Below are 12,500 nucleotides of genomic sequence, written 5' to 3'. Positions count from 1 at the left end.
AGTATCAACATTAATTAACGATACAATGCACAACATTAAAAAAATTATCATTATTAATCATAACAATATCTACATTAACGATAAAATGCGTAACAACATTTAAAAAAAATATTATTAATCATAACAGTATCAACAGCAATTAACGATAAAACCAATAAAAACAATTAATAACAATTATTCTCAGTTCTTTCCTTCAGCAACTTACTGTAATTGTTCGCCATCGATCTCGGCGAAGAGAAAACTTGCCCCACATAATTGCATTCATTTTCCACCTTTCTTTCCCCCGCCATTTTAATTCCTCGCAAGATGATCTACGAGTTGGAAAAGCAAAAGACCTTGTAACTGTTACAAACGCAGCAGGAGGGTCTGCCCCACTATTTTCTTATCCGTGTCGCATCGCAGCCTGAGTCTCAGTTAACTTTGCGTTTCTCCTATTAGTCCTTTTGTTGAGTCTGTGGCTTCTAAGATTTCATCCTGACCAACTTCCTTTCTGACTAGACTTCCAAGATTGTTGGGATATAGAATTTAGGCCAAAGGCCAAGCACTGGGACCCACGAGGTCATTCAGCGCTGAAAGGGGAACTGACAGTGGGAAGGTTTGAAAGGTGTAACAAGAAGAAAACCTCGCAATTGCACTATGAAACATTTGTTAGAAGAGGGTGGAAAGTAAGACGGAAGAAAGAGAATATGAACGGAAGTACAGTAAAAGGAACGAAAGGGGTTGCAGCTAGGGGCCAAAGACACGCTGCAAAGAACCTTAAGTAATGCCTACAGTGCGGCATGAGGTGCACTGACGGCACTAACCCTCTACGGGTGGTCCTGTTTTAGTGTCTAGATTACCTTCTGATTTCTTTCCCTTTAATTGGTTTAAATTGTCGCCGTGAATTTTGCATCCTGAATTAATCTGACACGCTGTCAATTGACTTAATTTCCGACTTTCGTGACTGGGTGGGATTTCATTTGATGAACTGTGGGCAGATTTGATGAACTCAGTCCATATATAATCTCATCTGCTTTAGCATTTCTTTAACAAATCTCTTCTATTTAATTTTTTCCTTCCCGTCTCTTGTGTTAAAAATCAAGCTTAACTGCTCCCATCCTCTTTTTCTTATGAAAGTTTTGGCCACTCAGTTCATTAACGAAGACTTTCATTTTGACTTCGCTTAAATTAACCCCCGACCCTCAAATTTCTTTCTTATACACCATAAATTGAGATATTTCTACCAAAACTAGATAAGAAAAAATGGCGATTAATCATCCTAACCCCAGAGCGGTCCCATAAAACAAAAAAAAAAAAAAAAAAACGAATCCGCCAAAAAAGGACTATTTAATGATGAGAATGGCGTAGCTTAATCACAGCCCACATACGGATGAAGTTACTTGGTTCATGTATTAAATTCATTCTTCAGAGAAATTAAGCTGACTTAATTACCGATTACGGTGACCTACATATAAAATCTCTTCTTTTAACCACAATTACAAAGCTTCCAATGATACCAGCCAATCAGCTTTGCTATATAAGCTTAAAATACATCTGTACACATCTGCCAACTTCCTTCTACTGCTACAACCTCCCGTTTTACCACCCACCTTAGCAAGCTACAAGCCTTCCTTACTCTTATTACCCCAGCTGTGCAATTTAGAGAGAGAGAGAGAGAGAGAGAGAGAGAGAGAGAGAGAGAGAGAGAGAGGAAAGTTTACAGAACAGGTGCCCAATCTGGCACCCTTGTTTGGTGAAAGTATCATATTGTGGATCATAGAGAATCCCTGTCTCAACTTTTTACTTGTCTTTCCCCCCCTCTCTCTCTCTCTCTCTCTCTCTCTCTCTCTCTCTCTCTCTCTCTCTCTCTCTCTCTCTCTCCGAAATAAGCATATGTCTTAACTTGTATTCAAATGAGAGCTGGCTGTTCCTATCATCGGGGGTTCATGGCAATTAATTCTGACGTTCCTTTGACGTAGGAACATTATTGTTCTACTTGGTATAGAACATAATGGACACTAACGCGAGGCTAGATTTCTATAATCAGCTGTGAGATCGATCTCGTTTTGTTTTCCTCTTGAAATAGTTTGAACTTGAATTTGTAAACGTAACGAGCCTCTTTAAATATAAATAAACGCCAGATAAACACCAGCTTAAAGATTTTCTTTTGAAATCCGTCGTGCTTGAGAAACTGGTATCTTTTGACAAGCGTCCCCCCCCCCGTCCCCCGCCATCGCCCCCTTGGCCACTGACGGTACTTTAATGACACTGAACAGGTGACCTAGTCTTACTTCTTTGCCTTTCTCATTTTGTCCTTGTTTCAGTCTCTAAAGTACAAAAAAAAAAAAAAAAAAAAAAAAATTGCGCCGAAGTTTCTTCGGCGCAATCGAGTTTTCTGTACAGCGTATAATCAAGGCCACCGAAAATAGATCTATCTTTCGATGGTCTCGGTATAATGCTATATGAGCCGCGGACCATGAAACTTTAACCACGGCCTGGTGTGGCCTGTCCTATTTCGTTGCCAGACGTATGATTATTGCTATCTTTAACCTTAAATAAAATAAAAACTACTAAGGCTAGAGGGCTGCAATTTGGTATGTTTGATGATTGGGGAGGTGGGTGATCAACATACCAAATTGCAGCCCTCTAGCCTCAGTAGTTTTTAAGATCTGAGGGTGGACAGAAAAAGTGAGGATGGCCAGACAAAGCCGGCACAATAGTTTTACAGAAAACTAAAATTGAAAAAGTAAATGGTTGGCCTCCCACTTTCAGCTGTGTTTAAGGGTTTCAGTCGCAACTGATGATTATGAGAATCGTTCTTCATTTTTCACTGGTTTATGTTAAGAAAGTATTTGAAGGCTTGTCTAGGTCTTATAAATGAACGTAAATGATTATTTGTGGAGACACTGTTTCTTCCTAAATATATTAATAATTATCGCGAGACATGACAATGATGAAAAAAATTGATATAGATCTCGCTTTCCCGTTATTATTGCCCCTCATTATCATCAAAATTATCATAATCTAACATAATCTGCTATTCAAGTAGAGCCTGACATATATGCATGCATAGAGAGAGAGAGAGAGAGAGAGAGAGAGAGAGAGAGAGAGAGAGAGAGAGAGAGAGAGAGAGAGAGAGAGAGAGAGATTTGTATACACATATGGACGAAAAAAAAAATACTATATATATATTCGCCTGTTTAGTTGGCGCCACGGTCTGGGTTACCAATTAATAACTACACTTTCAAGTTCTCTTTGAAGCGCCTTCATCTCAGCCAGCAATTATCTTTCCGGTGCGTTAGTTTCAAAATATGTAGCAAATAAGGACGCCTGAAGTACTGTGGGTATTCTCGCAGAAATAAACACAAACATTGATATTTTGTTTAACTCTTTGATCTTGATTTCTGAGGGCTATTTTTGGGTGCTGTCTTATCCCAATCTCAAGCGAGATTTCTAAACAGAACTGGAATTGAGATTTCTAAACAGAACTGGAATTGGAATTGAATTGTAAACCGAACTGGAATTGGAATTGAATTGAAGTGAATGGAGAATTTAGGTCAAAGGCCAAGCACTGGGACCTATGAGGTCATTCAGCGCTGAAGTGGAAATTGACGGTAAAAGGTTTGAAAGGTATAACAGGAGGAAAACCTCAGAGCAGTTGCACTATGAATCAATTGTTAGGAAAGGGTTGAGGAAAGTAAGATGGAAGAAAGAGAACATGAAAGGAGGTACAGTAAAAGGGACAAACGGGGTTGCAGCTAGGGGCCTAAGGAAGGCACGCTGCACAGAACCTTAAGTAACGCCTACAGCTCACCGCACGAGGTGCACTGACAGCACTAGCCCCCCTACGGGGTCAAGCGGACTGGGAACGGCCGAATATAAATTTAGACACCGAACTAAATGCGAAGCTAGCAAAAGAATTTCGGCCATTAACAAGGCACTTAATCTCGCCCCTTTTCAGTCTTACCTGTGATCTTCGCAAAAACAAAGGTGCCCCGATTTTTATGAGGCCAGATTTAGCCAACCCTTGTATCTAAGAACGAAGGTCAGTCTCTCTCTCTCTCTCTCTCTCTCTCTCTCTCTCTCTCTTTTATTCGAATCTTTATCTCCTCCTCTGGGCAATCCGGTGCACAGATCAAGCACTTGGATTTACGATAAAGGTGGTTTTTGTCCTTTTATTGTTTGACCAATTTTTTTTCCTCTGTATTTATCGTAACTTTTAGAGCGTCCCTTACGTACTCAAAGCACCAGTAGGGTTTAACTGCCCCTAATTCTTGGTTTTCCTTCTGTTGTTGGATTCTATTTCTACCGTTGCTGTTTATTTTGGTGTGTGCCTTAAGTACACACCGCGTACTTCTCTCGCTTTTTTTTTTTTATCTTATTATCTGACTCCTTTCTCCTACACCTACCGATTCTTTCGAATATTCCGTACGGACGCGAAACGAAGACTTTTTCCTTCTCTTTGTTTGCTTACGTAGTTTACGCCAGCCATCTGCTACTGCGGGCTCTTGCCAGCACATGGCTAGCTTAATCGAATCTTAAATCTTTGATTGCCATTTCGATATCATCTAAAACGCGGCCACTCTCCACCACCACAGAAATTCTGGTTGTGATGAAGACCAAAATTATTTAATGAACATAGAGGTCAAAGATGATGAATATGAAAACTGCTGTTCTGATCTGCCATAAACTCATACAGTCGCTTCTGACATTGCACCTCAGTATCCAGAAGTATATGGTCATTTGGGACACCCACAAGAGAAGACATTGTTCGTTGCACGATCTTATTTTATATGTTAAATCAGGAGACAGCATTTCCATAAAAAAACGAGAGGGGAATATAATTCCCTCTGCTTGTTAAGGAGCGAATGGTTCTCTACAATATTGCCCAAGAAATCACTTCTATATGATACATCTGTTGTATTCTGAACTAACGTGGCTATTAATACTTGAATATACAATATATATATATATATATATATATATATATATATATATATATATATATATATATATATATATTTTTATATATATACATACATTATATATATGTATTACATGTATTAAATCTCACGCAAATACAGAAAAGTAGGATTAGTTTCTTCCACTTGATCTAAAGATTCTAAAACTGGACCCCTACCTCGACGTTCTTGCGCCCGCCACCACTCTCACATGTTCGTTGCTAATCTTTCCCCTCAGAAAATAATCCCCAAAGAAGCAAGGTATTATCTTCCTCCACTGTCTCTTTCACACGCCCGAAATAGACACATCCGTCCTTCAGGGTCCTTGGAGGGCCATCCACTTTTTCCCTTTCCCGAAGCAGCCAACAACCATATAATTAAACTCGCGATGAGATTCGCGTCGTCTCGCGGGCGTTCATTTTTCATCGTGATTCATTTTCTTTATATAAAGAGGCTCTGACTTTTGATTGCATGCCAGTTAGCCAGGCTCCCACCGCCCTGGCTTGCCATACCGCATTTGGTACCTGTTGGAATCGCTGCGGGTAAGTCAATATGTTTGAGAAGGTAAGCGATGTTGCAGAGAGAACGTAGCATTGGAGATATGGAATGGACTGTTTTTTAATGTATTCTCAAATGAAATGAAATCTGAAATAACACGAACATGGAAAATGCAATGGTTAGATTAAAAATAACTGTATTGTGAAATAACTTAACTGTATTGTGAAATAACTTAAATAACTGTATTGTGAAATAACTTAAATAGCTGTACTGTGAAATAACTTATCAGCTAATTCTCACGCCACTCACTCACTCAGGCTGTCGGCATTTTAGGTCTGATTGTGACACAATCGTCACTCGCATCAGAGTCCTCAAATCAGTCGTAACTTTTATGAAAGTCACGGAAGTTTATGAACCGGTGGCGTCTGATATTCGTTGGCAGTCACTCTTCCAAGCTCTGGCCAGACCCCATGTCAGTTAACTGGCGAGAGATCCGTAGGAACATTAAGATGGATGACATTGTCTTCTGTATGACTCGAAAAAGAGGTATTGTGAGAATGGAGGCTACGGCAAAGAAGCGATAGATACTCTTGAAGGTTGCAAGATAATAAATAATAAAAGCTTGGAAACAGATTGTCGAATACTATACCACTAAAAGGGGTGACCCTTCAGCTCAAGAAAAAACAGTACCTATAACAACAAGTAAAAAATGCGTCGAAGTTTCTTCGGTGTAATCGAGTTTTCTAAACAGTCTATAATCAAGGCCACCGACAATAGACCTATCTTTCGGTGGTCTCGGTATAATGCTGTATGAGCCGCGGCCCACGAATCTTTAACCACAGACCGGTGGTGGCCTTGCCAGAAGCACTATTATGGCTAACTTTAACCTTAAATAAAATAAAAAATACTAAGGCTAGAGGGCTGCAATTTGGTATGTTGGATGATTGGAGGGTGGATGATCAACATAACAATTTGCATCCCTCTAGCCTCAGTAGTTTTTAAGATCTGAGGGCGGACAGGAAAACTGCGGACAGAATAAAGCGCGGACGGACAGACAAAGCCGACACAATAGTTTTCTTTTACAGAAAAGTGAAAAAAGGAACCAAGGATGCCTAACCCAGCGATTAGACACGAAGATGCCGAGATAAGGCATAAGAAAAAACGTGGATTAGACAAAGTCCCTTTGATACAGTCCTGCTGATAAGGGGAATGAATGAAATACCAACAAATTCGAGAGCAGAATTTCAAGAAGCGATGTCCAAGGACGGTATAAACCTTCAGTTACTATTTTTGTATAATATGAAGAATAATAACAAAAGAAATTAATTTGGAAATAGATTTAGCAAGTTGTTCTACGTGGCCTCTCATGATTAATATCGGAGTGATATGATTACATATATTGTTGATACCAGACATTGGACGAATTCTATTTCAGTAACATAAAAATTAAAAACTGGGCGGGAGAGAAGCCTAGAAATTGGCGGAAACTATCTTGGAGGCTTTCAATCAAGACTATACTCTCAAAATTAACTTTAAGCAAGAATAAGGGAAAGAGGTAGGATGAAAGCCTGGAAGATACAAACAACTCTTGGGAACCGTTTCATGCAGTCCAACGACTTGATTCCTTCCTTTGATTAATGATGTTAGTCAAAGAATTATTATTATTATTATTATTATTATTATTATTATTATTATTATTATTATTATTATTATTATTATGGGGAACAGGGGCATCGTTTTGTGACCTAACACGACATCTGTGTTCTGGCGTTCATAATGACGTAGAGGGAAGTTTTTACGAAAAACATGAGAAAAGAGAGAAGCACAACTAACACTTTCTCCCAAGTACGATACGCTAAAAGCCCTTATATTTGTGATGGGAAGTTGGTCACACCTACAAGGGTTAGCGATAAGAGGGTATGACGTCACACAGATTCATAAATTTGAGGGGATGACGTCACACAAAGATTCATCAATTCATAAGGGAATCTCACGAGAAGATTCATTACCAGAAGCTTCAACTCGTCGCGTCAGGTTACATACCAAGGCTACTTAAGAACAACCAATTATGTTTTGGAACAAATCTCCGAAACCAGTTGTAAGTGACGGCTTAACTCTCTCTCTCTCTCTCTCTCTCTCTCTCTCTCTCTCTCTCTCTCTCTCTCTCTCTCTCTGCCGTAGGTATAAAAGGGCAAGAGACAATGCCAAGATGTTAGTCTGTGGGAGATGTGAGATTTCGTGGATTCTGCTTATTGTTTCATAAAGTGTAGACAAAAAACTGTGAGTACAAACGTGTTCTTGTGCAGGCGGTCGAGTTTCGTGGGAGAGGAAATTAACGTTTCTGTCCGTTCAAGTATCTACAAAAACATCAGTCTGTCCGCTTTTCTTACCTATTCTGGTGGAGCCACTGTCGTTCTGTCAGTCAATGTATATAGCATATTAATCTAGGTTTTTCTTCGTGGTACTTACTACTCTTTCTGTCAGTCAGTATCCCTACACATTAATCTGTTTTTTATTCTTTTGTGTTTTTTAATACTCTCCTCTCAGTCTTAATACTCTCCTCTCAGTCTTAATACTCTCCTGTCAGTCTTAATACTCTCCTCTCAGTCTTAATACTCATTTCTCAGTCTTAATACTCTCCTCTCAGTCTTAATACTCTCCTCTCAGTCTTAATACTCTCCTCTCAGTCTTAATACTCTCCTCTCAGTCTTAATATTCTCCTGTCCGTCTTAATACTCTCCTCTCAGTCTTAATACTCTCCTCTCAGTCAATATCCCTAGCACATAAATCTACTTATTTCCTTTTGTTTCTCAGTACTCTCCTCAGTAATTATCTGTATGCTTCAGATAAATAATTTCACGTAAAAATGAATCCGGCAACATGTACAAATTTAACGTAAAATGTATCCGGTAAGACCATATTTCTCGGGTCTTTCTCAATATACCCCTAGGCGAGTCACGTGCAAACCGGTTACAAATCTTAATAGTTGATTGCTGTTGAAAATGACGAGTGGCGTTGATACAGCCGTTCTAAGAGGACTTGTGGAGGTATGCTTGGCTCTCAACAATGCCTTTCTCAACAGCTGGCTGAGAGAGAGAGAGAGAGAGAGAGAGAGAGAGAGAGAGAGAGAGAGAGAGAGAGAGAGAGAGAATTTTATGTATGAGTGTATGTGTATATATAATTTATATATATATATATATAAATAAATAAATATATGTATTTATATTTATATATATATATATATATACATATATCTATATATATACATAATATACATACATACATATATATATATATATATATATATATATATAAATATATATATATATATATATATATATATATATATATATATATATATATATATATATATATATATATATATATATATATATATATATATATATATCGCCTCCAACGCTGTGACACAAAGAACCTCTGCATGAAATTCCAGCACTCGCACTTTTTTCCTGTGCTTTGTCTTCCACCAATCTCCACTCATCTCCAGCTTCCCTTCTCATAGTTCTCAACCAAATAGGTCTGTGTCTTCCCACTCTTCTGTTACCCACGAGGGTTCAGCTGACACTACTGAGAAGCTATTCTCGCAAGGGATGTTCGAAGGACATGTCCAAGCCATCTCCACCTCCCTTCCATTATCATCTCATCTAAATATGAAACTTCTTTAGTTTTCCTTATGGAACATGGAATATAGAGTAAGCTAAAAGCCAAGCCCTGGGACCTATGAGGTCATGCAGCGCTGGAAAGGCGTAACAGGAGGAAAACCTCGCAGTTGCACTTTGAAAGACTTGTTAAAAGAGGGTGGATAGAGAGATGGAAGAAAGATAATATGAATGGAGGTACAGTAAAAGGAATGAAAGGGGTTGCAGTTAGGGGGGCCGATGGCATGCTGAAAAGAACCTTCAGTAATGCCTACAGTGCACCCCGTGAGGTGTGCACTGACGGCACTACCTCGCTAACGTGGGAATTGAATCATTTCTAACTCTGTCCCGCCCGCCATCTGACTCCAATATTTTCTTGAAGCTTCATTCTCAGACCGACAAAATATTTACTTTCACTGTCATCATACCGTGATTCGCGCCCCTACAGCAATAAAGATTTGACTAGACTTGTGTATGATCTTAATGTCGTATATAACTTCAGTCTTTTTGGTCGCCAACTGTTTGTGCATTAGTGTATTTTCGTGTATAATTTTATTTTTTTTTTGTATTTTCCATTATTATTCACCCGGCCAGTGTTTTCCTTTGCCCTTGTAGTTTTCTGTAAAAGAAATCTATCGTGCCGGCTTTGTCTGTCCGTCCGCACTTTATTCTGTCCGCACTTTTTTCTGTCCGCCATCACATCTTAAAAACTACTGAGGCTAGAGGGCTGCAAATTGGTACGTTGATCATCCACCCTCCAATCATCAAACATACCAAATTGCAGCCCTCTAGCCTCAGTAGTTTTTATTTTATTTAAGGCTAAAGTTAGCCATAACCGTGCTTCTGGCAAGGATATAGGATATCCCACCACCGGGCTGTGGATAAAGTTTCACTGGCCGCAGCCCATACAGCATTATACCGAGACCACCGAAAGATAGAGCTATTTTTGGGGGCCTTCATTATACGCTGTACAGAAAACTCGATTGCGCCGAAGAAACTTCGGAGCGTGTTTGCTTGTTAATCTTTCAAGAAATTCAGGCTCACGAGAACCTGTACCAGACGTGAATGTTTCTGTACATTTGAAATATTATTCAACTTCTTTAATCCTTTCTCATGCATACTCGGTCCTCATTATCCATGCGTCTCTTAAGGTCTATTTTGAGTCCCGTATCTCTCAATATCCAATCGTTTTCATTAAGCAGGCTTCGTAAATCTACTGAAGCTCTCTTGATTAAAAAGGAATATATATATATATATATATATATATATATATATATATATATATATATATATATATATATATATACACACATATATATGTACATATACACTGTACATACATATATTCATATACACAAATAATATAAATATACCTATATAAATAAATATATATATATATATAATATATATATATATATAATATATATATATTATATATATATATATATATATATATATATATATATATATATATATATATATATATATATATATATATATATATATATATATATATATATATATATATATATATATATATATATAATGACGTGCAAGATGTCGCTTCTCATACCCTAACACTAAACTTCACGTCTGTCCTTGCCTCTGTGAAAGAAAAAGACAGGCCAGCAACAATAAACAGTGAGAAATGGTACAAGAAGTACCAGAAAAACTCAACACCCGAAAAGCTGAAGATTTATTAACAGTGTGATATTTCAGCTTTCGAGCAGCGCGGAAGAAACAACCGAATTCCAGCGATACTATTTGATTTATGAGGATTTATCACGAAACTGTAATAATCTCCGGCTGGTAAGCACAGATTGTGCTGTGTATGGAAGCAGACGCCGAGCTCGTACATAAATCTCTTCATGACATGGTTATGACACGCTGAGCTCTTCAATCGCTTTTTTAAAAATATTTCCAGAGTTGACTCACATGCGCATGCGCATCATTTCAAATATTAAGTCACTCATAGCGCATTTACAGAGGTTTCACTGTACCTCGGGCATAACTTTTACTCCTAAGTGGAATTATATAAGTGCGCCTATCCTGGTTTGAATTCGAACTTGAAGGATACAGGTTCGAATCCAAGCCAGGATAGGCTGGTACCGGGAAGAGACTAACTTACTGAATTCTTGACGGCTGAGGGAATTGAGTTACTGTCTCCTTTGCACCAACCATAAAGGTTTGACATCTGGTACGCTATATGCCTCAAAATGTATATTACACTCTTGATGTTAACTGTTCCCTTGGTATTGGGATATTAGTAGCTGAATGTTAGAAGTATAAAAATGATTTGTGTAAAATTCGGGAAAAACTCATATGATGCGGCTGTTGACCAAATGACTGAATTATGTACCTGGCAGTTAGTCGACTTCGGCAGTATCTGCAAGAGCAGAGGGGCATGAAACTAGTAAAAGAAGACTGACGCATTCTGCAGATACTCATACATACATACAACACACACATATATATACATACATATATATATATATATATAAATCCCAGCTTAATCGCTAGTCGGGGTCGCGGTTTTTAATTAGCCTCTTCCACATATTTCTATAAACGACTCCTTTCGTGAAATGTTTTGGCAAAAGCTTTACCAACGGATGCCCTTCTTGCCCTGTTCAATTAGACTTTAGAACCATATATATATATATATATATATATATATATATATATATATATATATATATATATATATATATATATATATATATATATATATAAAACAGCCGCTGAATTATACATGATGTATCTAGCTAATCTAGTTTCGTAACTAAATACTTATCCCAATGGTTTCTCACCCAACGCAAGATGTACTCTAGAGGCTACAGTCGCAGTAGCCCATCAATGGCTTATATTCACATCGAGTTTATTTTCTCATACTTCGATCGGTTCCTTTTGAAGCCGACCTCTTCCGACCTCTTCTGACCCAGGTCGGATTCGCCGGACCCCCTATCTATCCTACCCGTACACTTCTTCTCATTCACTTCTTCCTCTTCCGAGGCAAATTTCCAATTTGGTGAGAATGACCCATGTCAATCGATACTTTGTTTTCGTACTGTTTCATTCTCAGTCACGAATGCATAATCGGACAAAGACGCACGCAAGCGCACACACGAAAATACATACGCCATGTCCCTTTGGTTAGGATTCGGTGCTTTTTGCTGGGATTGTTTTTTGCTGTCTTTGATCAATGATTGACAGCGATTTCTTTTCACGTGGCAAGAGGAGGTCATGATACTCTAATGTAATTTTTGTCATTCTTCTTCAGCTGTCAAAAGTATAGCATGGAGAGAGAAAATAAATCGAGAGTGAGCAATATTTACGGATGTTTTCTTATCTTCAATTTCGCTGATGAGCAATGTTTACTGATACTTTCGTATCTTCAATTTCGCTG

At 38.2% G+C, this 12,500-nt stretch overlaps 2 protein-coding genes across 4 annotated transcripts in view; one reads left to right on the top strand and one right to left on the bottom strand.

The window, feature by feature from the left end:
- LOC136845144 (monocarboxylate transporter 3-like) overlaps nucleotides 1-12,500 on the bottom strand; it is a 140,544-nt gene that overhangs the window by 29,636 nt on the left and 98,408 nt on the right. The window lies entirely within an intron of this gene.
- Nucleotides 7,611-12,500, top strand: part of LOC136845138 (uncharacterized) — a 50,332-nt gene continuing 45,442 nt past the window's right edge. Inside the window, exon 1 of one of the 2 annotated variants that reach the window (XM_067115067.1) lies at nucleotides 7,611-7,718. The gene's annotated coding sequence lies outside the window, so the exon portion shown is untranslated. The remainder of the gene's footprint in view (nucleotides 7,719-12,500) is intronic. The other variant, XM_067115071.1, reaches the window with a different exon arrangement.

Source organism: Macrobrachium rosenbergii, chromosome 13 (assembly GCF_040412425.1).
Source record: "Macrobrachium rosenbergii isolate ZJJX-2024 chromosome 13, ASM4041242v1, whole genome shotgun sequence".
In the NCBI taxonomy this organism is placed as follows: Eukaryota; Metazoa; Arthropoda; class Malacostraca; order Decapoda; family Palaemonidae; genus Macrobrachium; species Macrobrachium rosenbergii.
This window is presented reverse-complemented; position numbering and strand designations above follow the sequence as displayed.